The sequence below is a fragment of the Oryx dammah genome, unplaced genomic scaffold (genome assembly GCF_014754425.2).
Source record: "Oryx dammah isolate SB20612 unplaced genomic scaffold, SCBI_Odam_1.1 HiC_scaffold_19, whole genome shotgun sequence".
NCBI lineage: Eukaryota > Metazoa > Chordata > Mammalia > Artiodactyla > Bovidae > Oryx > Oryx dammah.
In genome coordinates, this window is record NW_024070203.1 from 25,158,071 (window position 1) to 25,184,255 (window position 26,185).

The following is a 26,185-nucleotide window of genomic DNA, read 5'->3' on the forward strand; positions in this document are numbered from 1 at the left end:
TAAGTTGCTTCAGCTGTGTCCGACTCTGTGACCCTATGGACTGTAGCCCGCCAGGCTCCTCCATCCATGGGATTCTCCAGACAAGAATACTGGAGTGGGTTGCCACGCCCTCCTCCAGGGGATCTTCCTGATGGAACCTGCATCTCTTGTGTCTCCTGAGTTGGCAAGTGGGTTCTTTACCACTAGTGCCACCCGGGAAGCCCACCCATTACTAAGGAAGAGTTGGGGGGTGGGTGGGGGAAACACGGAATACTACACAGCAGTTAAAAGTGAATAAGGTGTGTACGCACACAGAGAAGAGCTACAAGATATACTGCTGAGTGAATACTGAATACACTGAAATATTTGATCTCTTCCAGCTCTGAATGCCATAGAGTCCATTGAATCAGGGACAAGGCTGGTGGCTGGACCTGGGGTTAAGTCCTAAAGAGATCAGCTGACCGAGTTCTCTGCCTTGCGAATACTCACACCCACGAGAAAAGGAAGGTCATGCTTCCCTCTAGGCCTCCAGGCACTATCCATCTTATGACCTGGTTTCCAGTCTGACTTTGTTTCCACAGTACCTTGAAAATACTTATACTGGTTTCAAGACCAAAAAAAAAAAAATCAAATGAGCATTCCTCAGTTTCCAGCCCCCAGACTATGAGAACCCAGGAAGAACAGTGCATGTGTACAGAGTTACAAACTGAAGAACTATGGGCTCTTTCTGGCTACAAGTTTCACCCATAGAATATTTAAAATACTTCTGAATTCACTGCTTACATCCAAAACTCCAGGAAATTTCCTTACAAAGTCCAAAAATTGTATTTGGCAGCACTGGTCCCACACAATACCGCACCCGGCAGGATGCTGAGGGCAGAGTGGTCCTTTATTTAAGGTATGTACACTCCCAGAGGATAAGATGGTTAGATAGCATCACCGACTCAGTGGACATGTATTGAGCAAACTCTGGTAGATAGTGGAGGACAGAGAAGCCTGATGGACTGCAGTCTCTGGGGTCGCAAAGAGCTGGACACAACTCAAGTGACTGAACAACAGTCCTCCCAGGGGTGGTTGGAGTTCTATCCCTCAGAGACAACCAAGCCCAAACTCAACTCAGATGGAGACATCACTGCTCAGAGAGGTGAGAAAACCTGCCCGAGATCACACAGCAAACTAGTGGCAGGATGGGAACCAGGACTCGGCATTCCTTACATAAAGGCCTGTGTCCCTCCTACCTGCCAGGCTGCACTTCCTCTTGTTCAGAACCAGTCACGGCCTTAGAAAGTAGATGATCCACGTGACAGCTGGCTAGACAAGGCTCCTGTGATCACCCTGAGTCCAGAGCAAAATGCAACTCAGGCAGAAGTGACGCCTCAGACGACAGGGGCGCAAGCGCACGGCACCATAATTAGCCCAGACCTGGTCATCGGAACACCTTTTGCACAATGTTATTCTTTGCTTCATGGTTTCCACATCCAGAAGACCAATACTTCCCTAAAAATCAGTTGTCCCCAGCAACCCACCTACACAGTTCTTGGAAACTATGGGTTAAGCATTCCGCCTCATACACACTAAAAAAAAAAAAAAAAAGGAAGAACAAAGAGGGCGGGAAAAACTCATCACCAGCCTTGTGTACTTTTCATTATTTGTCCCAAAGGTTTTTCGAGTCACCAAGTTCAAATGACCCTGTTCCTTGGAGTTGCAGAACTATTTTTACCAACACTTGCTAGAAAGGAGGCTTCATAGGTTTTAATAAATGCTATTACTGGCTGTCAAGAGACACTACATGGCTTCAAGAGGCTGGAGGTTTAGGGAACTGAACCTAGGGAACTTCCTAGCAGGACGACGAGGCTGCGATAATCTGTTCCTGATGCAGGGAAGGAACAGCTAATTCCATTCTGCTGCCCAGAGGAGGTGAGACACAGGAATTGCAAAACGTCAGTCAGATAAATAAGTGGCTCCATTGGGATCATTTCCCAACCTTCCAGAACAGACAAGGAGATAGATGGGTCTGGCTTTAAGAACAGGCAGCATCCAGCAATGGGGGATGCCCAGCACATGGTAACAGCTCCATAAATATCTCTCACACACACACACAAACACACACACACGATTCCTGAATCTCTCAACTTTGGATGGAGAGACCAGTAGACCAATTCTCTTTGCCCATATGTGCCTCTTGGTGCTCATGCCCAGTCTCAAGGCTTAAATAACATGACTCCCAAAAGGCACCTAAATATAGATCCCTTTACTCCATGTCCTACCCCATGTTCTCAGGGTTCTCCAGAGAAACAGGCAAAGAAACAGCCAGAGAGAATTGACAGATTTCAGTTCAACTACTCGGTCGTGTCCGACTCTTTGAGACCCCATGAACCGCAGCACGCCAGGCCTCCCTGTCTGTCACCAACCCCCAGAGCTTACTCAAACTCACGTCCATTGAGTCAGTGATGCCATCCAACCATCTCATCCTCTGTCGTCCCCTTCTCCTCCCACCTTCAATCTTTCCCAGTATCAAGCCCTTTTCAAATGAGTCAGTTCTTCATATCAGGTAGCCAAAGTATTAGAGTTTCAGCTTCATATCTGGTGAATACTCAGAATTGATCTCCTTTAGGATGGACTGGTTGGATCTCCTTTATACATTTTAAGGAACTGGCTTCAACATTCATTGTGGAGGCTGGCAAATCCAAAATCTGCAGGGTGGGCCAGCAGGATGGAGACCCACGGAAGAGGAGATGCTGCAGCTCAAGTCTGAAGGCTGTCTGGAGGCCAAATCCCCACTTCCTTGGAGGTTTTCAGTATTTTTCCCTTGGGGGTCATCAACTGATTAGATGTGGCCCACCCACACCAGGGAGGGTAATCCACTTCCCTCAGAGTCTATTGATATAGATGTTAATGCCATCCAAAAGACACCTTCACAGTGATATCTAAACTGATCAAACGGCTGGATACCTAGTTAAGCTGATGTGAAATTAACCTTCACACTGCAGATTCATACACCCAGCTGCTTCCTGAATATCTCCACCTGTATGTCTAACGTCCAACTAATATCTCAAGCATGAATCCATCCCTACCCACCACACTCATCCACTGATCTGCCTTATGAATAAATGGAAACTTCATTCTCTACTTGTTCAAGGGAAAATCTTGCAATCACCCTTTATCTGATACCCTGCGTCCAATCCACCAGCCAATTCCACCTTCACGATATAGTCATATCTGATCCCTTCTCACAGCATTCTCTGTGACAACAGTCACCATCATCCCACCCCTGGATTTCTGCAGTGGCCTCTTAACTGGTTCATCTGCTTCCATCTTTGCCCTTTTCAGTCCATTGCCAGCACAGAAGCTAGAAAGATTTAGTTAAAACACAAGTCAGATCTGCTCTGAAGCCTCCAACGGCCCTATCTTGATAGAGCAAGAGCCAACATCCCTTCTATGACCCCCTCAGAACTATTTCATCTTTGAGTCTTTCCTGATCTTTGTGGCTGGACCACATTTCTCCCCAGGGCGGGGGTGGGGGCCTGCCCAACTCTCAGTACCCCAATAGGTCATTTCCTGAAGCCCAGCCAGCACCCACCAGGGTCTTAGAAGCCAAGTAATGACCATGAAGACATTAGGGCATTAACCTGAGGACCATACTGGGACGCTGCCCGGGGAGCCGAAGGATATTAACTAAAATAGAGGAGGGTGTAGGCTGTGTGCGTCTTTGAAAGACCTCCTAAGGCAGCTGGCGTGGATTATTCTCTGAATCATGTTGTAAAAGAATTAGGTGGCGTCTAGGTAAAAAGAGGTGGGCGGGGGGCGGTGCCGGGTGAGAATCCATGCAGGTGCGCGGCATCTTCTAAGAGCACGCTGCCAAGGGCTACCGTTTCACACATCTGCAGCCATGGCCAGAGGAAGCCAGAGAACAAAGACAGAAAGATGATGTGGTAGCTGACCGTGGCCAGGAGGAGAAAGCCTCCCGATGGGCCAGAGCGGGGGTGGGGCATGGTGACAAGTGGGCGACGGGGCCAGGAAACTCATTCTCCCTCCCCACCCTCCTGAGTCCCTATCCCTCTGAGCCCTTGTCTGAAGACTCTGGGGGAGGGAGAGAGCAACTGCCACCCTTTGTCCTCTAGAACCTGGGCAGACCTCCGAGGACCTGCCTAGATACTGCAGGTGTTTCATCAGCTAGGCCAGGTTCCAGGTCCTTTTGGGCCTCCCACCACTGTGCCCAGGGAGACTCTCAGTGAGTGGGACACAGCCTGCTCCAGAGCTTGTTCTTCTAAACAATAAAGGAGTTTGCCCCCGACAAGGCAACTGATGGGAACTGTTCATGAATACATGGAAATGATCCTGAAAGGGGCTGAACCAGGACTGAGCAGGAGGGCAGGGCTGATGAGAAGGTTGTCTTGGTTACTAACAGAGTCCTATAATTCCAGAGACGACCACCCTTGAGCCCATGAATTGGGCTGAACCCCCTCTTAGCAGGTACAACCACTGGTAATTCTCTGATTTCTTTCCCAGCCTCCAGTTTATCACTGGCATGTTCCCCATGATCACAAGCCCTCCTTGTAGCATCTTCATGCCCAGGGGAGCACAGGGTGTGTAGAAAGTGCTGAATAGTAACTGTTGAGCAATAATGTTGCTCAAGTCTGCATGGGGAGAAGACAGGAAGGAGACTCCTGGAGAACTCTGGAGCTCAAAGGAAACTTCTTCCATGGTGCATGCTAAGTCATGTCTGACTCTTTGTGACCCCCTGGACTGTAGCCCACCAGGCTTCTCTGTCCGTGGGATCCTCCAGACAAGAATACTGGAATGGGTTGCTATGCCCTCCTCCAGGGGATCTTCCCAGGCCAGGGATTAAATCCACGTTTCCTGTGTCTCTTGCATTGACAGGTGGATTCTTTATATACCCCTGAGCTACCTGGAAAACCCCCACCAGAGATTCTAGTGCCAGAGTCGGGGTGCGGTTAGCAGTCACCGAAAGTTAATGAATATGCAATCCGTATGGAGTAAGCACTCAGTAAACACTGCTGGATGACTGATGGACTCATCAGTTAGCAAGATGACTGAACACGGTGAAAACACTCCAAGTTATATAGCTGTCATCTTCCCGTTTACGGTCAGCAGGGACTTTGAGATGGACATAGAAGAACCCTGATCGCACCATGCACCTCTGGGCAGCCGCTCACTCCTCCATCCAGAGGGCATGAGGGCAGTGGCAGGGCTCCTCTGAGCGCCAGCGGCTGAGATGTCATGATGGAGGAGGATGGGGAGAAGCTAGCTCGGGAACACAGTACAGTGCCCTCCCCTCCATGAGCCATCCTTATTTCATCTAATTAGAGAAAGACAGAGGTGCAGGTACCAGGTCACCTATTCAGCTTGAAAGAACTAAGCTCGGAGAGGTTCAGGGATTGCTCAGTGTCCTGTAGGGAGTAAAGGAGAGTGTCAGCTTCAAAACCAAGTCTTCCTACTCCATGTGGATGAACTTCTCCTGGACGGCAACAAGCACACAGGACACAGGACAGTGGGTACCGCCCTGATGACAGAGATGGCAGGACCACCACATGGAGGAAAATAAAGCAGGAGGAACAAATCTCACCCGCCTCTCCCAACGTGCAGGCAGAAACACGTGAAATTCCCAGCGCTGCCTTCTGGAAGTCATCTGTATGCACGCGCATTTTCATTTTCACATCGTGCTCATACGAGATGATGTGCTTTGCCTGCATCACTCAGCATGTTATTTCAAGGATCGAAAAATGCTCAGGTGGCATTTAGTCAACCAATTTTATTTCGCACCTGCCATGAACCAGGCACCCTGCCGGGCAGTCAAGAAAAAAGTGGTGAGCAAAATGGGCACTGTCCCCATCAAATGAGTTGGGGAAACAGACATTAATTCGAAAATCAGGTAATTAAATGATTATGAAGCATGGCAAGTCATATAAAGGGAAAGTATAGAGTCCTAAGACAGCTTGTAATGGGAACTTCAAAAATGATCATTTTAAAGATCTCATAATATTATGCTAGGTAGACAATCATAGTGGATTTAACCATTCTCCATTTAATCATTTGGTTTCAACTTTTTATTGCCCTAAACTGAAGTTACCTGAGATATATGGAAGTGAGATATCACGATGTCTATAATTTACTTAAAATATATATTAGAAAAAGATGAAATAAAACAAATGTTTATAATTTTTAAATAGGTAAATGGGTGTTCATTATACTATTCTCTCTACTTTCCTGGATGTCTGAAATTTTCTATAATCCAAAGTAAAAAAAAAAAAAAAAAATCATGGTTTAATGGACATTTTCACAAACGATTGCTTTTTTTTTTTTTCCTTTCTTTGGGTTATACCCTTAGGATAAAACTGAGAAATGAGGTAATAGAATGAAAATACACAGACACCATCAAGGCCATTTGTTCACACTGCTAAGAAAACCCACTCCAGCCTTCTACCAACTGCCACGGCAACATAAACGTGTACCTGCTCTCCTCCGGCCTCATCACAGCAAAGGATGCCGATGTTTAAATTGTTTCCTCATTTAATTAGTGTAAATAGGCAAGGTCCCCTGTACTTCACAGTCCTTCTGTTTTCCTCTAAGCATCTGAACTGCCTCGTGTAACCCCAGCAAGCTGCTCCCAGGAGGCGGCAGAGTGCAGAAAGAGAAAGGATGGGGATGGGGGACCCCACTGGAATGCTGGCCCTACAGCTGTTTAGTTGGGTAAATGTTTGGACAAACACTTCACATTCTAGACTCTTACAGCTCTGAAGGTCAGAAATCCAGAAGAAGTCTTCAAGTGCTAAAACCAAGGTGTCAGCAGGGCTGGTTCCTCCTGGAGAAAGTGAAAGTGAAGGTTGCTCAGTCGTGTCCGACTCTTTGCGACACCATGGACTATACAGTCCATGGAATTCTTCAGGCCAGAATATTGGAGGTGGGTAGCCTTTCCCTTCTCCAGGGGATCTTCCTGACCCAGGAATTGAACCCAGGTCTCCCACATTGCAGGTGGATTCTCTTGTAAAGAGCCACAAGGGAAGCCCAAGAATACTGGAGTAGGTAGCCTATCCCTTCTCCAGTGGATCTTCCCTACCCAGGAATCAAACCAGGGTCTCCTACACTGCAGGCAGATTCTTTACCAAGTGAGCTCCTAGAGACTCCAAGGCAAAACACGTTCCCTACCTCTTCCACGTCTAGAGGCCATGGGCATTCCTCAGCTCCTGGCAGCATCTCTCCAATACCTGCTTCCCTGATCACAATACCTTGTCCTTTTGTGCCGTCCAATCTCCCTCTCACAAAGATGCTTGTGATGACAATGGGTTCACCCAGCAATCCAAGATGGTCTTGCCATCTCAAGATTCTTAACCACACTGCCAAGTCCCCTTGGCCACGGAAGGTTACAATCATCTGGGAGAGGGCTCTAGGATGTGCATATCTTTGGGCGGCTGTTACTGAACCAACCACGTGCGCTGACTTGTCTTTCTCCTGCAGCATCATCATGTTCCCAGCACACAGCATGGTGCCTGCCATACAGTGAATGCCCAGTAAATGCAGATGGAGGGAAGGCTAGGAAGAAAAAGGGATGGTCAACGGAAGGAACACAATCCTACTGACCCCACATCATCCCTGAGTCCCAAGTGCAAGCAGGAGAACGTTCCACTAGGAGATCCGCATCTATGAGGAACAGCATCTACAAGGAACAAAGTGTAAGGTATTGGCATCTTACTGGAAGAAGGAAGTCCCTGATGGGTAACATTTGTTCCCGTCTCCATGTGTTCCCACAGCAGGCCAGCAAGCAACAGGTGGCTCTTCTCCTGCCCACTTCCTGGGAACCCAGGCAGGGTTGGAGTAGCCAGCAGGCTTATTGCTGTATGCTCATGAAGGCACTTTTCCCGCAAGAAACAAACTCAGGGGATGCGTGCATGCTCAGTCATGTCCAACTCTTTGCGACACCAGAGACTGTAGCCCGCCAGGCTCCTCTGTCCATGGGATTCTCCAGGCAAGAATACTGCAGTGTGTTGTCCTGCCCTTCTCCAGGTGATCTGTCTGATCCAGGGATCAAACCTGCATTTCTGTTATCTCATGCATTGGCAGGTGTGTTCTTTACCGTTAGCGCCACCTGGGAAGCCCAAAACAAACCTAGAGAAGCCTCAAATATTGTCTCCTTGCCACAAATGCTTTTGTTGTCCCTCCTCTCACCCCCAAGAGATACTAAGAATGGCTCCTTTTCAGAGAAAAGACGACCACAATGATAGTTACTGCTAACACCAGGGCAATGCAAACATCATGTCTATTCTACTCAACAGATCAGGCAAAATAAACATTCCTACATCCATCTTACAGGTGGAGAAACGGAGGCACAGGGCAGAAGTAACTTACTCCAAATCACCAGCTGAGATAAGCAGAAAAAAGGAGTCTATCAAGTTCTAAGGCTGGGCTCTTTCGACTCTGACACAAATCTGCCAAGAATGAGGGTCAAACTGCAAGCACGGAATCACAGGCATTGTCTGTAGATGGTGCTGGGTGTGACAGTCAGTCATTCCAGCCTCCACTCCAGAGTTGAGTGATCTGAAGCCCCAGGCCTGGCTGAACCAGGGGAGGGCATCCCCGCTCACACAGTCCCACTCCGAACACACAAGTCTACTCCATGTGAGCTTGGCGCTGTGGCACTGGGGATGCTGAGTTAAATAAAGGAGTCGCCATTGCTGCTTTCAAAGGGCCAGGTGGACACATACAAAGATAAACCGGAACAGTGTAGGAAGTACCACCTGGGCTAGAACAGAGCCCTAGAGGTCTGGTGGACCTAAGTGGAGAGGCAGCAACTCTAGCCAGAGGACAGGAAAGCCTCATGGAGAAGGGGGCTCTGCAGCTGGGTATAGTAGGATAAATAGGAGTTTTTCTGGGAGGAAGAGAATGCTCATTCTGGCAGGGGAAAGAGCATCCTCTTTATAAACCTCTAGTTCACTTGAAAAAGTAAATAAATAGCTGGGTTGATGTTTGGCACAGAATAGGTGCAGAGAGGAGGCAGGGAGGGGAGAAAGGGGGCTGTCTCTGGTTTCTATCTCCCCCATTCAAGGTTCCGTGCTTTGCTTTTATCAGGCCAAAGTCGGGGCAAAAGAGGTGCAGACGATACCACTGTCAAGCTCACAGCTCAGCAGAGGCACGGACGCGGGCCTGCAAAGCAGATGGCTGCCCAGCCTTCCAAATCCTGCCACCTAGCCATCACCCTCAGCCGTGTCTTTGGCCTGGGACAGCAGCGTGGACGGGGGCCCAAGGTGAGTGAGCAGAGAACAGTGCTCTTAAGGACCAGCCTCCGGGTTGGAGGTCAGAGACTGAATTTGGTATTTTTTTATTCCTTGGGGCTCTGCCCTGGGTGAAGCAGAGCAGGGCAGGAGGAGAAAGAGCTCCAACCCTACCAGGAGGATCTACTTGCTTAGAGGCCATTTTTGAAGTCAGAGCCCCAACTGAGTTTCCATCCTTCAGGATGGAAATATAACCGGCGAGGCCCCAGCCTGCGTGCTGTGGTCAATCAACAGCTGAAGGGCCTCATTCCCCCAAGACAGGGACATTTCAGAAGCTCCTTTTCCAAAGGTTCCCAGAGTTACAAGAGGAATCCTCTGCTATGTTCTATCCTAGATGTGGGGGGAGGCTGGCCCAGAGGGAAATTTAAGGAATACTGGTGTGTCTCTCTGCACCCCTGGGAAAAAGAGGGTACTGCTTTTCTGCCCTGCAGCTTCTTTCCTCCCAGCCTCTAATCCTCACAAGCACACAGAGTTTGGTCTTATTAAACCCATCTGACACATGAGAGAGCCACAGCACAGAGCAGGGGAGGGGTCGCTAGCTTTGAGGTTAACGCCGCATAGCGGCTGTGCAAGGTGCAGGCCAGAATGGCTCCCCTGGCCTCCCCACCCCAACAACAAAACCCAGGAAACAGGTTGATAAGCTCCCTGGCAGTCTCTGGGTCGTTTTCAAGTTATTTGTGCTGCTTTTTTTGCAGCTTTTGTCTTCCACAAATGCACTCGGCCGGGCAGGCGGCCCTGGAGGGCATCAAAGGCCCCGCTGGCCGCAGGCACAAGAGCACGGCGGTGCCAAGGCGTCTCCCCTGCCAGCTACCCGCCACCCGCCATGCAGCCTGGGAGAGTCACAAAGAGGAGGTGCCTGGTCTTACAACCGTTCCAGGTGTGACTTCACCCTCAGCCGTGAGCTCTGTTCCAAACCAGTCCAGGTCTGCCAAGCCCAGGTGGGGTGGGCAGGGGCTGAGGTCCAAGCTGCCTCTGGACCCGTGATGGCAGGAAGATCACTGGCAATTCGATAGGCCTGGGGAACTTGACCACCGCCCGTGATGAAAGAGGGCAAAATAGGTTTGTGGCGAGGGCGCTGCCGCAAATCCACATCGGAGAGACCCTTGCTTCTGCAGCCCAGTGTTCATTTACTGAACACCTGCTCCAGGCCTGGCCTTGGAGATGGGCAGAGGGAAATGCCGCTTGTTGACATTCCCCTGGAATGAATGACATGGCCCTGGCCTGAGTAGACAAGCTGAGGGCGGCTACGTGGAAAGCCACCTTAAACCTGAGAAATGGGGCCACAGAGGAAGCAGGCTCTGTTCATTCGCTCAGTGAACGCCAACAGAGGCCCACCTTGCAGCAGGTGCCAGGAGGTGCTTTCAAAATTACCAAGAGCAGAGGACCCCTCGTTGTCCCCTGGGTGTTTCACAGGAATAACAGGGGCGGGAGCCTGGGAGTGCAGAGGGGAGGACACGCTGGACTCGCCCACAGCCTCCTGCTCTTCCTGGGCCCCAATGCTCATCCGCCACAGTGACCATCACCAACGAGTGACAACGTGCTCCAGCAACTAGCGGGGACACCTTCACGACGGGCTAACGACAGGACGGCTTTCCTCCTCCCTGGACATCTGTGAACGAGGATGTTCTGTTCTTCCCCCTTACAGAGGGGAGACTACGGCACGAGGCAGGTGAGTCCCACGGCTGGGGACGGCAGCGAGAGGCGCTCAACGCAGGTCCGGGGCCAAGGCCCGTGGTCCGCTCCCCGCCCCGCCCTGCCTTTCCTTAGCTCGGAACCCAGCCAGGCTGCTCCTGGTCCTCTGTGGGGCCCAGCGGGGCCGGGGTGGGGTTGAGAGTCTCACTACGGAGGAGGCCTGGGAACTGGACCCAGAGCCCATCCGGCGGCCCCGGATGAAGGCGCAGGCGAACATCCGGGCATTTCCTGTTCCCGAGCGCGGGGGCCTGGGCCCGGCCAGCTCCAGGGAGCCAGCTAGGCGGGAAGGGGCTGCCAGGGCCCTGGCACCAGCCCCGGGCCGTGTGCGCTCGGCCAGCTTCTTTGGCTGCCCGTCAAGGCTTCAAAGGGGTGGGTGAAGCGAGCCGGGGGGCCGGGCTGGCCGGGTCTGCCCGAAACCGAGACGGGAGAACAAAAGGAGGCCATTGTGGGCTGGTTGGGCGGGAGCCCTGGCGGGAAGGAGGGCGGGAACCGGGAGGCCCCAAGATGCGGGCGGCCCTGGGCGGTAGGCAGGGTCCAAGCATGGCTCCCGCGCAGCGAGAACCTGGGCCCAGGAAAAGCACCTTGGCAGGTGGCGGCAGCCAGCTTCAGGGCCACATGCTGCATCTGTCAGGGATCTGTAGGACTTGGGGGCTGTGCCTTGCAGAGAATTCACTCGTCTCTCCCCTAGGCCAATGTGCCCGCCCAGCCACCAGGAGCCCGACACTCTTGTGTCGCGGAACGCCAGCTGTGAGCCAGAACAATAGGAGCCCTGCCTTGGCTGGTCTGCGCAGGTACAACCCCAGCGTCTCTCCAAGACGAAGACAGGGCAGAAGCCACAGAAGTCTCGGACCTGACAGACACCTGGGCTCCCCTCTTGACTCCATCACCGGCTATGATCTTGGACAAGTGACAGACCCCCAAGCCTTAGTACCAGGCACGCAATATGTGCTCAATAAACGTCCCATGCTGGGAGTACATCAACACATTGGAAGGTGGGGGTAAGCCCTCAATGTAGGACTCCTCTCCCCAACAAAACGCTCTTCTAACTGCATTTTGCCAGCTCCCAGGAAACCATCGCCATGCGGGGGGGGGCCTAGACAGCCTGGCACATTCTAAGAACCCAGTCATGGGAAGCTGTAGTCATTGTTGCAGGAGAATACAATGGGTGGGTGGGGGGTCACTACAGAGACAACAGGCAGCTTGCCCTTGGGCACACAGGCCAAGCAGGAACCTCCGACTCACAGTCCCAGTGTTTAGCCGGTTCCAAAGATACAGTCACACATGGCCCCTGCCTCTGAGGTCCTGCCTGATGTTCTTCCTGGAGCTGATGATCAAGCATAAATGGAACTGGGGGTACCGCACACATCAACGTGTGGTTAAGGGTCCCAACAGGTGACCTTCAGGAGAGCATGAAGGATGAGAGGAAGCAGAGACAGAGAGACCAGGAGGAGGCAGGAGGGGAAAGGAGCTCAGGGCACACACAGGCCCAGGAGGCAGGGGGGTGTCAGGTTCCACTCCAAGCTCTGCCATCCCTTCCATGGGACGCGGGCAGTCCCACCCCCTCTGCCTCCAGAGTGTCTTCTTGGTTGGTAAGTGAGGGGCCTGGAGCAGGGGACCTACAGGTCCTTCCACATCACAGATTCATGAGGCTGGACCAGAGGGCGGCAGGGACGCTATAAAGAGGAGGCTGGTGCCAGAGCTTTTCCTGCAGAAGGACCAGCAGAGCATCTGCAGCTCTGGGTGCGGACCCAGCCCTGGCAGGAGGTACTCCAGCGTTCTCACCCCGCTGGCCGGCCCTGGCACAGTGGTCTCAGCAGACAGGCATGTGGCACTTGGAGAGCAAGGGTGAGGCACTGGAGGCTGAGACCCGGGCCCGATTTCTTCCCCTATGTCCACAGTAATCAGCACTGAGAGAAAGACGTATTGCCTCTGGGGGCCCTGGCTTCTCAGGGGTAACATGAAGGTAAATACCTGCCTCCAGAGACTATATGGGACAACACGAACCATTGAGTCGCTCAGTTGTATCTGACTCTTGCAACCCCGTGTACTGTAGCCAAACAGGCTTCTCTGTCTATGGGATTTCCCTGGCAAGAGTACTGGAGGGGGTTGCCATTTCCTCCTCCAGGGGATCTTCCTGATCCAGGGATTGAACCTACATCTCTGTGTCTCCGGCATTGCAGGCAGATTCTTTACTGCTAAGCCACTGGGGAAACCCTGACACCACGTGTGGTAGAGCCTAAACCAAAAGCAGCTCAGGGAAACATTCATTCCTTTTCTCTCTACTTGACTTTACTGGGGTGCAACCCCCCTGGATAGAAAACCCACGTCTTCTTTAATATTTCCTGCTACTAAAGAGTGAATTAGAAGGCTGCGTTTTTAGGGCAAGACCTGGCTCCCAGTCTCTGCTGCAGTGTTGTTTCTTCTACCTGTAGGGCACTGAGTAAGTTACCTAAGCTCTTTCGGCCTCAGTTACCTCACCTGTAAAATGGAGCTATTAACAATCCTTCATTCACAGGGTGTAGAAGATTTGTGGCGAGGTCAAGTATGAGAAAGTGCTTATCAAGGAAGAAACCCTCTTGTCAGAATAAGTGGCCTCGGAACCAACCTCACTCGTGGTACTGAGACTCTGGATGAACTGAAATTGTTCCTGATGTCTAATCCAAGGCTGGCAGTGTGTCAGCACAGGTTCTTGCCAGAACTGCAGCAAACACTCGCTGACGTGGCACAAAACAGGCTGGGAATGGCACGAAGTGAGCCATTTGGAGGGGCCTGGGGTGCTGCCCTGCCAGAGGGGGACCTCTCTTCCTCTGGGGCTGAACGGGCCTAATGCCGAGCTCCCGGGCACCCTGCCATGCTCCTTCTGTGCCCGCTACCCGGGTTTCCTGCCATCTCCCCAGGGTGACGTTAGGTGCTGGTCAGATTATCACCTGCTTGTCAGGTAGTTGAGAGAGGGAGGTACAGAGAGGGCAAGAGACAGTTCTTCAGAGAAGGTGCCAGCCCCAGCAGCTGGCCCCCGGGGCCCGGAACGCCCAGGGCCCAACGGAAAGCATCCTGCTTCCTCTCCCGACCCGCTGAGCAAACACACAAGGATGGCAGGTGCCCGGGGCGGCTGTCCAAGCAGGGCCTATGCCCACTGTTCCCTCCACCTCCCGCCCAGCCAGCACCAGCCTGAGCCAAGGCCCGTGACCTCCCTGGCGCCTGCCCCGCTCTCACTCTCCGAGCTGGCAGGTGGGAGGATGGGCGAGCCAGCGCCTGGATGGGGGGCTCCTTGGGGCAGCCCCTTGGCGGGGTGGAAACAGCACACAGCGTTCTATACTGTTCTATTCGCTGTGCTTGTCGCTCAGTTGTGTGCAACTCTTTGCGACCCCATGGACTGCAGCCCACCAGGCTCCTCTGTCCATGGGATTCTCCAGGCAGGAATACTGGAGTGGGTTGCCATGCCCTCTTCCAGGGGATCTTCCTAACCCAGGGGTCAAACCCCGCACTACAGGAGGATTCTTTACCATATGAGGCACCGAGGAAGCCCATACTGTTCTGTACTGTGCGTTTAAAGGTGCTGATGTGAAGCACAGAAAAATGACAATGCCTTCATGGGAAACTTACCAAGGCACTTCCATGATACCCACTGCCAGTGAGATCTCAACCCTGAGGGCCCTAGAAGGGGTATCAGGTAACCTGATCAGAATGTAGAACCTTGGGCAAGCCACGCACCCTCTCCAGGTGAGGTTTCCTGTTCCAGGTGATGAAGGGACTGGCCTGGATGACGACTAAGGTCCCTGCAGAGTGCGATGAGGTTTAAAAGAGGCTGTTGTGCAGTCAGGCAGCCCTTGTTCAGTCGCTCAATGTGTCCGACCCTTCGCGGACCCCATGGACTGCAGCAGGCCAGGCTTGCCTGTCCTTCACTATCTCCCTGGACTTTTGTAAAAGCTCACTCTGCCACCTTCTTAGCTGTGTGCCCCTGGTCATTCATTTGATGTCTCTGAGTTTCTTCATCTTAAAATAGGAAAGACAATTCCTCCCTGCAAAGTCTTGTGAAAAATCAAACCAGAATGGCTAAAAAGGGCCTGCTGGGGAGCAAGTGCCCAAAATATGGGGGCAGCCATTTCTCTAACTCATCCATGGTAGGTTCTTAAACTAATATCTGTGTCAAATCATGTTCCCCCTGAGGAATAAAACAGGAATTCCCTGGGGTCTAGGGCCCAAAGAACCCAGCAGATCAGCTGAGGCTTACCCTGTAGCTTTTGCAAACTAAGACCGTGGCTACCCTATTTCCCTACACACACACACACACACACACACACACACACTCCCTCTTTCTCTCTCCCCTTACTCTATGCATATCCACTAATGGAACCTCTGCTCCTATAGGAAACCAAGTGAATAGGGAAATGGCAGGGATCCCAGTCCATTAGAGATGCTCTGTGTAGAGGGAACAGCAAGTGCTTGTCATGTTCACAGAGAGGATACCTGATTTATCCTCATCAGATCAGTCAATCATTCATACATCAGATGTATCAGTTAATGCATATGGTACTGGACAACCCCTGCCCTTACATAATTCAACTCATCTAACGGTCACTAAGGACTTCCCATTCTATCTATCACCAAAGATTACCGCATAACAATACAGCCTCAGTGGCATAAGCACTAAGTGTCCATGCTCCTGGGTGGTCAGGCAGGCAGCTCTGACGATCTTGGCTGGGCTCACTCAGGGGGTTGGGAGCTGACTGGTTGTCAGCTGGTCTAGGCTGGTCTTAATTAGGATGATGAAAGCACCTTGGTTATGTTCTATATGTGTCTCTCATCCTTCTCCTGGAACCAGAAAGCCAGTCTGGAAATGTCCTTCCCGTGGTGATAACAGAGGTCCAACAGCACAAACGGAAATGCTTTTTCAAAGCTCTCCTTGCAGTGTACCTGTTAACACTTCACTAGACAAAACCAGTCACATGATGGAGTCCAGCATCAGAAATAACAGGGAATGGGCTATGAGTTGGACTATTCATGAAGTCAGTTCACCGCATTGCTTATTAGAGAGAAAAGGCAGGGCGCATATAATTAAATAAAGTTACTAAGCTAAGGGGGAGTCCCTGGCGGTTCAGTGGTAAAGAATCCACCTACCAATGTAGGAGACATGGGTTCCATCCCTGAGTCGAGAAGATATCCTGGAGGAGAAAATAGCAACCCACTCTAGTATTCTTGCCTGGAGGATCCCATGGACAGAGGAGCCTGGCAGGCTACAGTCCATAGGGGTGCAAAGAGTCAGACATGACTTAGCAAGTAAACAACAGCTGAGCCAAGCAATCCATTCAGGATTGGAACCCAGTGCTAAGTCCTATGCCACTGCCACTAGAGCACAGGCAAAGAGGAGGGGTAGTGACAGCTGGGAACACTGCCCCAGAAGGGACTTGCAGGCTGAGAACACACCTAGGTTCTGGTCACTGAATGTTCTCCTTCCCCCAGTACCGGATGAGCGCAAATAGCTGTGAGTCAAATAGTTGGAATCAACCAGCAGCCCTACTTGAGCACGTGGGTAAGAAGGAAGCAGTTCCAGAGAAAGGAATGCAGTCTTCCCTGCATTTCCAAGCTCCATAAATCCAGGATCAAGGGCAAGCAAAGGCTCCATGTTCCTTGATCCACCTCCTCCCATCTCCACCCCACCACACCCTGGTTTTACTGGAAAGGAGAAGAAGGGCAGCGACCCCACTTTGCAAGGGGTCTGCAGCTCTCCTGCCTCTGCTGGGTTAAGAGTAGAAAGAAAGGGGCAGATGGGGATCCCAACTGATGCCCAGCACCTGATCGGGTGGTGCTGGGTTGGGGCCCAGGAGATAGCATTTTCCATCAACTCCAGCACAGGGATTCTTCAGCTCACATTTTGACCCCCTTCTTCCCAGGATGGGCGAAGAAATGCAGCTGTCCAATCACTCCACACCTCACTGAGATGCTATGTGCTCCAAGCTCTAAAGCATTCACATTCTAGTGGGACATAGACATAAATAAACCCATGTGCAAGTGTGTACGCGAACACACACCCTCCCAGGTGTACACAGAAAGAGGGAAAGCTGTGATGACAGTGATCGCAAGCACACACACTTAACACGGCAGGTGGCATTTTAAACCTGGGCTCACATTATCACATCTAAGCCTCGCAGTAACTCTGTGAGGTGGAGCTATTTTTAGCGCCATTTTTCAGGTGAGAAAAATACAGACACAGAGAAGTTCAAGCATCCAAAGACCCCGAGCTGGTAAACGTGGAGTCAGCAGGGCCAGGTCTGACCCCAGGGCTGCAGAGACAGGGAAGCATTAACTCTGCCTGGCGGTGGTGCCTGCCACCAGAAACTCCAGCCTGTCCTTCAACGCCATTAAACACAGGAGAATAAAGTTCTTGAACTTGGCGTGTAGCCCCAGCGCCTTAGAGCAAAACTGCGGTCATGAACTACCTTCTGTAATGTTTTTTCAGTGGGAAACGGCTTCATCACATTATGTGTTGTGTTTTGCCCACCTCCTCACGCCGGCTTCCTCCACCCTTTCTGGGGAGTCATCATCCAAAGAGTGGGTGCCATGAGGAAAGTGATTACACCTGGGCCCGCTGTGTGTGCACCCAGGCGAGGAACACAACTTTATCAATAGACGTGCTGGGACCAAAATCCCTCCTCTGGCAAACACGGAACTGAAGGTGCCTCAGAGAGGTTAAAGAACTTGTCCAGGGCCACACAGCCAGACCAAGGCCCAGCCCCGTATTTGAACTTTAGTCTCATCTAGTCTAGATCCAGAGTTCTCGGCTGTTCTAAAACGTGATTCACGCGCTCGTGTTGAGGGGCTGGGGGATTTGCTGAAAACGTCGAGACATCCGCTGAAAAGTGTGATGACCGTGGTTTCCTGGGGGGAGAGAAACTTCCTGCGTGGTTATTAAAAGTAATGAAGAGGGCAGGGCAGGTCTGGGAATAGGAAGTCTTCAGCTTCTCAGCAGAGTGGGCGTTCTGGAGCCAAGAAGATGCTGTGCTCTGGAGGGCACATTCCAAGACAGGGTCGGGCTGCCTGCAGCCATCAATGCGTAGGGCCCCGTGGAGGTCCCTGGGGCCAGCCACCGACTAAAGCTCCAGGAGCGGACGTGGCTTCTGAGGACGGGGACTGGCTTCAAGCCAGCAGCGGGCAGTACGGGCTCTTTGGCAGGCTTCCCTAGGATGGAATAGGGAAAGATACTTCACCTCCTTACTTCATGTTTCCTCAGCTTGGGAAAAAAGAGAAGAAAGAAAAAAAAATATGGACCTCCCTATCCCAACAGAGGATAAGAACTCAAAAATGGAAAATCCACAGACCAGAAATGAAATTCTAAAGAGAACATCATCGTTTCCCATTCAGGCTGGTGCGGACACCTGTCGTGGGCACTTCTATGGTCTGCCTGGTGTGGGAACAGTAGTGTTTAGTGTGGGGTGGGGCGGGGCCAGGTCAGGGGTCTTCCCTGTGGAAGAAGAGATTCCAGCCTGGGGGCAAGGAGTCCAGGGGCGTAAGTCCTTGGTACCCAGTGGGGTTCAGTGGGATTGCGTGAGCATTTCACGTGGGACACATCTATGAAGTGGGAATCATTTTGCTGCTTACACCAGCCTCACATCCCTATGAAGGGCTAAAAATAGCAACAACCAGCCAACTACAGGAGCAATGTTATTGATGTTCACCCAAGGGACACAGAATCATTTCTGCCTCTGAGCGTGTGTGTTAGCTGCTCAGTCGTGTCCAACTCTTTGCAACCCCATGGACTGTAGCCCACGAGGCTCCTCTGTCCATGGAATTCCCCAGGGAAGAATACTGGAGTGGGTGGCCATTCCTTTCTGATGAGTGGGACAAAATGGTGGCTGTATAGGGAGGTACACGACACGATGCGGCTGCAAAGTTCTCAAGACAAACTACCTAGGCGGGAAACTGTGCTCTACCGCTGTGTGACCTTGGGCAGGTGCTCAACGGAGACACTAATAGTCCCACCTCAGTGCACTGTGTAAAGATTTAATGACCTGAGGATTAATGATGATCGATACGTGGTCAATATGTGTTAGTGATTATTATAAAACTGGTGACAGTCATACATAGTAAAATATTACTCATCAATGTTCAGGCCATCTTTGAACTCAGTAGCAGCTGCTCCTACAAACAGAGAAGTCGTCGTCAGGAGAGGGAGATACAAATACTTCATGTTTCAAGATCTTAGAGGCCTCCATTTTAAGATGATACAAAAGGAATCCATGGAATACTCATTTAAGGGATATTTTAATGAGCAACGGCAGGGCTAACAGGGGAGACAGACCCTCAGGGTTCTGTTGCTTTCCTCTGTCATTCTGGAACCCCCCTGACCAGGTAGTAAGCAAGGGTGATGGGTGTCATTATGTCTCCAGCACTGCAGGAGGTGCTGGGGGAGGACAGGGGAGAAAGGTCCTTCAAAAGCACATACCATCCAAGGGGGAGATGTACTTGGGGGTTCCGCAAGGGGAGCAAGGCTGAGATGGCACGGGAGCAGGGCCCAGAGGGCTGGTGGACCCATGGGACATGGGGCTGGGAATGCTTGGGCTTGCTAGGGGATAAGAGCAGGCTGCAAATGCACAGAGCAAGACCTGGGAGGCCAGGCTGCAGAGGCACGCTTCTGTCCTAAAGACTGAGAATTCTAGACCTTGGGGTCAGTGAGAACAGGAAAACCGCACATGCCTTCACTGGGAAGGGACAGATGCAAGCCAAGCTGGGCTTCCAGAAGATGCCATGGGCCAGTGTGGAGGGTGGGTGGGAAGACAGTGGCTGGGAGGAGGCAAGGCCTGGAGCTGGGGGCTACTGCAGCATTTCAGTGATATCAGGAGCTGACCCCCATGTTGTGATGATAAAATCCACTGAGGGGTGACAAGTGGATGGTAGCAGAGATAAACTGGCCACATCACTTGATTCAGGAGAGCCAAAGTTGGGCTGGGACAGGGTGCAAGGGAGACGCTAGGACTTGAGGGTCTCCTGAAGAGGAGCAAATGTTCTGGAAGTCAGAAAAGAGCCTAAAACTTGCGTTCCCAACCACTGTGATTCTGTATTAGTTTTCTACAGCTGCCTGTGTGACTCAGCACAAACCTAGCAGTTTAAAATAAGATTTGGGAGCAACCTAAGTGTCCATCAACAGATGAATGGATAAAGATGTGATACACACACACACACACACACACACACACACACACACACACACACACAGAGGAATATTACTCACCCATGAAAAAGAATGAAATTTAGCCATTTGAAACATGAACCCAGAAGGCATTATGCTTAGTGAAATAGATCAGAAGAGAAAGACAACTACTGTATGTTTTCACTTACATGTGGAACCTAAAAAAATAATATAATAAAACAGAAACAGACTCACAGAAACAGAGAACAAACTACTGTTTATCAATGGGGAAAGGACTGAGGGAGAAGCAAGACAGGGGAAGAAGTTTAAGAGGTACAAACTACTAGAAATAAAAATAAGATAGAGGATCTGATGTACAGCACAGGGAATATAGTTTTTATTTCATAACAACTTTATATGGTGTATGATCTATAAAATATTGAATCACCATGTTAGGTACCTGATACTAATATTGTACTGTAAGTCCATTATACTTCCAAAAAATAAAGTTTTTGGTCAAATTCAGTTTGTAGGGCTGAGGCCCCATTACATTGCTGGAATTTGACTGGAGGCCACTCCTAGCAACCAGAGGCCACCACTCTCTTTGCAGGCGGGTCCCCACCTCTAGTGCTCTCCAGGTGCCGCTAGTGGTGAAGAACATGCCTGCCAATGTAGGACACGTAAAAGACACCGGTTCCATCTGTGGGTTGGCTAGATTCCCTGGAGCAGGAAATGGTAACCCACTCCAGTGCTCTTGCCTGGAGAATCCCACTGACAGAGGAACCTGGCAGGCTACAGTCCACGGGGGTCACAAACAGTCAGACACAACTGAAGTGACTTGGCATGCATGTACCCCACTTACAAATCAGCAGCCGTCCACCAAAGCCTTCTCACACTTGGAATCTCTCTGACTCTTCTTTGGAAGTATCTCTGTGATTCCATTCAGATATAGTTCTCTGCACAATCCAGGATAACCCCCCTGTACTGGCCCACTGATTACTAACATTAATTACATCTGCAAAGTCCCTTGAGCCATGTGAAGAAGTACCACACTCACAGGCAAAACACTAAGGGTTAGAATATGGAGCTCTTCTGCCTCCCAGGCTTCTTTGCTTCTCAATAGGAAACTGGTAAACATCATACAATAAACTATGAGGTATGGTGAGCATGATCACAGATGATAGCCCTCAGTTCTAAGGAATCCTGGAGAGGAGGCACTTTGCCACCTTGAAGATCGGGAAGTAGGGGAATATCAGGGCATGCTGGGCTTCTCCAGCGGCTCAGTGGTAAAGAATCTACCTGCCAATGCAGGAGACTTGAGCTCCATCTCTGGGTCACGAAGAGCTCCTGGAGAAGAAAATGGCAACCCACTCCAGTATTCCTGCCTGGGAAACCCCATGGACAGAGCAGCCTGGTGGGCTACAGTCCATGGGGTCACAAGAGAGTCAGGTGTGACTGAGCAACTAAACAATAGGAAAGGCTTCCCGGAAGAAAACTGAGATTACCTAATGGAATCTATGCATGAACAGGAGCGAAGGGAAGTGTCACCCCCAGACTTGATTAGCCTGTGGATTATTAGAACACCATGTTTACAAGAGGCCAGAAGCTAAACTCCAAGGAAACATCCTGCGTCAAAGATGTGGACAGTGTCGAAGGAGCCAGCCCCCCTGCAGGCTAAGAGATGCTGTCCCTCTTCCCACTCCTGGTCGGGAGACTCTGCCTAAGAACCTTCCAGAAGTAACACAGTGCACCTTCATGGAAACCCCCACTCCATGAAGGATAGGATTTAAGTAAGTCTGCACTGCAGGTGCTGCTCTGGACAGAGGTTTGTGATACTGGAAATACAAATGATATGCAGATCAGTGTGCAGGATAAATTTCCAATTTCCCAAAGGAAAGAAGAAAGTGATCACTTGTGAGTATGCAGGGCCTTGGGGAAGTCAATCGTCAACTATTCAAAATTTTTGCAAAATGGTTTTTAAATCTTTGGTAGCCTGAAAACAGCCATGGCAGGATTTCCCCACAGAAATCAACAAACCTACAATTCATGGCTTTTATTCCTTCCTGAGAGGTCGAACGGTGCACCACTGGGTTTGAATAAATCACCAAATTGATAACAGGGATTATCTCAGGAAGAGGTGGGATAGGTTTCATGGTGGTGTTGGTTACTTCCCCTTCCTTATATTATTACTTTTAAAAAGTAGTGCAACTAAAGCAATTATTAATTTTTTAAATTACTTTCCCAGATATTAAAAATAATGAATGCAAAACAAACTGCAGTGTGCTAGAACCCACTTTTCAAGGCTCTCTGCCTGGGATGCGGCTTCAGGATCCTGAACACCATATCTGCTTCCAGCTGGTCCAGGCAGATGGGAGGCACCACCCAGCGATAATGGGGTGCTCCTCACCACCGACCGCTCTGCTGGAAGTTGGGCAGCCCAGAAGGCTGGGGTCCTCCCCAGGTTCTCTGGGGAGGCTGGGCATGCCTCCCTGGAAAAAGTCTTCACCAACTGCAATCTCAGCCCCAGGCATCATGCCTCATCTGCTACAATCATCATGAATCAGACTTGGATAATCAAGGAACAAGAAAGCTTCTCCAGGGCCCTCCAGCTCTGCTCCCAGATCGGCCCCATCCCCTATGCTGTCAGATTCAGAGGATTTGAAGGCGGTGGGGAGGTCCCTGAGCCACGGAGAGCAGACCCCCCAACCTCCACGACCAGCCCAGTGGATGTGAAGTTTTCTCGTTTATCACAGTCTCTCTCAGTGACACACTCACTGGAACCCCCGGATCTTGGCCAGGAGAAGGCGGGCTCCTGCCTGGGGAGCTGAATGGAGACCCAGCTGTAGACTAACAGGCTCCTCCAGGCAGACACTCCCTGGTTTACCCCGATTTCACAGCTGTTGCCACCTGGACCAGAGCCTTTTCCCCCGGGAACGTTTCGGGGGACTCTTCCCCTGGCATCTCTCCGATGACTCATCTCCTCTGTGACTTCTCAGTGCACTGAGCACACAGAGTGCCATCACATGCAGTGGTGAACACACCAGGACACGCAGCCACGAGGGCAGCTCAGAGCCACACTGCCAGGGGCAGCCGAGTGGGGAAGCCGAGGCACAGGCAGGCGGCTGCCCATCTCCTGGAGAGCCTCCGCAGAGCCCCCCAGCCCAGACGCTTGGCACACTGCACTTGATTATGACGTGACTGCTGAGCAGAGGGTGATCTTCTCTGACCTCTCACAGCATCTTTGTCTTCCCTTATCATATCACCGACATGGGAGCCTGTCCTTCTTCTCCATCACGGAGCCATTGTTAACCATCAACATCGTGTCTAAGTGGGCCAATAATGAAATCTCTGCACATGCTACAGTTCCCTCAACCACTCCCATATTCCATGACACTGCGCTCTTATTCTCATTTTTCATGGTTACAAATACCGCTACAGCCAACATCTTTGTGAACAAGCACAACCAGATGCTGAAAAGTTACTCTGAAACAAAACTACCAATTTTTGATTGCTGCCAACTCCCAGAATACCAGCAGCTCAGTGCATGTCATGTCGAAGCTGACACTGGGAAATGAGGGCACCTGAGACCAAGCTCCTGTCTACAGGTGATAGGCGACTAACTGAGGATGGCTGCCAATGTAAATAGGGTGTGGGTGCCCAGGAGGAGGCAGCTAACACACTTCGTACTGGATCATGAACTGGACAGCAGGAGTTCTGGGGTATCACACACCTACCCCTTATCAGCTATCCTATTACTGCTCCGGAACGCACCACAAGGTCCCTTGGACATGGTCCAGGAGAGGTCCATACTCAGCGTTCAGAAGAACAGCACTCAGGGAGCGTGATACAAGGTCAGGAAGCCCAACTCACCTGGACACCTGGATTTGAGGCCAGCTGGGTTTGCACTCACCTTTTTTAAGTCCTTCAACCTCTCGAGTCTCTGTTTTTCCATCTAGAGGTGGATGGGTCTGAGGTGACATCTGAGATCCTTTATCTGATGCTCTATGAGCCTCTGCAACCCAAGAGAAGGCAGCTGCTGGCCCCGCAAAGGCAGGAGCCAGTGTCCTCACTTAGACCAGGATCGTGTGCACTCGCAACCTCCATAGCGCTGGAGCTCTGATTTGGAGAACCACCACTGTCTGTGCAGGGTAACTACCCCGTGTGACCTGAGTGGCTTGTGCAGTTGTAAGTGTCCTGAGGGCAGAATACGTGTGTGACTCACCTCTGCCTCCCTGTGGCACCTCACACTGGTTCCTGCCTTTCCGGGGCCAGCAGCTGCCTTCTCTTGGGTCACAGAGGCTCATAGAGCATCACATCCTAGCTGAGTGGTGAGTGTGTATGAGTATTCATACTGTATCCTTTGTAACAGCAAATTCAAAAAATAATCTAAAAGACACCAGCAAAGAACGAGTTAACATAGATCATGATCCAGCTACGGAAGATGACAGGTAGCTATCACCCTGACGATGGAGATCTAGCCTTACTAACACAGAAAGATGCCCACAGCATATTCTCCAGGCATAAATTCATTACAGGCCCACAGGAATGGTCCTGGTCAACATGTGTGCCACGTGTGGAAATCTCTGGCTCTTGGGATTTTAGATGAATTTTTAAACTTTATCCTTTGTCCTGTTCTGAATTATTTCACTTTTTGCATAGTTAGTAAGTATCCCTTTCTAGCAGTGTCTAAGGCAGGAGCAAATAGGAAAAGGAGTACGTCAAGGCTGTATATTGTCACCCTGCTTATTTAACTTACATGCAGAGTACATCATGAGAAACGCTGGGCTGGAGGAAGCACAAGCTGGAATCAAGGTTGCCGGGAGAAATATCAATAACCTCAGATATGCAGATGACACCACCCTTATGGCAGAAAGTGAAGAGGAGCTAAAAAGCCTCTTGATGAAAGTGAAAGAGGAGAGTGATAAAGTTGGCTTAAAGCTCAACATTCAGAAAATGAAGATTATGGCATCCAGTCCCATCACTTCATGGAAAATAGATGGAGAAACAGTGGAAACAGTGTCAGACTTTATTCTGGGGGCTCCAAAATCACTGCAGATGGTGACTGCAGCTATGAAATTAAAAGACACTTACTCCTTGGAAGAAAAGTTATGACCAACCTAGATAGCATATTCAAAAGCAGAGATATTACTTAGCCAACAAAGGTCCGTCTAGTCAAGGCTATGGTTTTTCCAGTGGTCATGTATGGATGCAGAGGTGAACTGTGAAGAAAGCTGAGGCCCGAAGAATTGATGCTTTTGAACTGTGGTGTTGGAGAAGACTCTTGACAGTCCCTTGGCCTGCAAGGAGATCCAACCAGTCCATTCTAAAGGAGATCAGCCCTGGGTGTTCTTTGGAAGGAATGATGCTGAAGTTGAAACTCCAATACTTTGGCCACCTCATGCGAACAGTTGCCTCATTGGAAAAGACTCTGATGCTGGGAGGGATTGGGGGCAGGAGGAGAAGGGGACGACAGAGGATGAGATGGCTGGATGGCATCACAGACTCGATGGACGTGAGTTTGAGTGAACTCCAGGAGATGGTGATGAACAGGGAGGCCTGGTGTGCTGCGATTCATGGGGTTGCAAAGAGTCGGACATGATTGAGCGACTCAACTGAACTGAACTGAAGGCAGGAGCTGGCAAACTTTGGTCTTCAGGCCAAATCTGGCTACCATCTGTTTTTTTCAGCTAAGAATGGTTTTTACATTTTTAAATGATTGGGGTTAAAAATCAGAAGAATAGAGTTCTGTGACATGAAAATTATGTGAAATTCATTTCAGTGTGCAAAAATAAAGGTTTACTTAGCATATCCATGCCCATTTGTTGTATATTGTCCACAGTTGCTTTTGGGTTACACTAGTGACACAGAGATGGTGTGGCCTGCCCATCCTAAAATATTTACTCTTTTACCCTCTGCACAGAAAGTCTTCCATCCCTGGCTTTCTGGAAATCTTTCCAGAAAAAATTCTTGAAACCTACTCCAGAATTCCAGCTCACTGAGGTCCTAAGTCTCACATTTGATCATGACATATTTAGTCAGTCCTCACTATTTGTAGATTCTGTATCTGTGAATTCATGCTCAGTCACTCATTTGTGTCCAATCT

The 26,185-nt window shown here is 50.5% G+C and overlaps 1 long non-coding RNA gene across 6 annotated transcripts in view; it reads right to left on the reverse strand.

The window, feature by feature from the left end:
* LOC120878881 overlaps window positions 1-26,185 on the reverse strand; it is a 222,585-nt gene that overhangs the window by 33,450 nt on the left and 162,950 nt on the right. Inside the window, exon 4 of one of the 6 annotated variants that reach the window (XR_005724644.1) lies at window positions 469-579. The exons of the other annotated variants lie outside the window; for them this stretch is intronic. This is a non-coding gene — a long non-coding RNA (uncharacterized LOC120878881). The remainder of the gene's footprint in view (window positions 1-468; window positions 580-26,185) is intronic. 6 annotated transcript variants of the gene reach the window in all.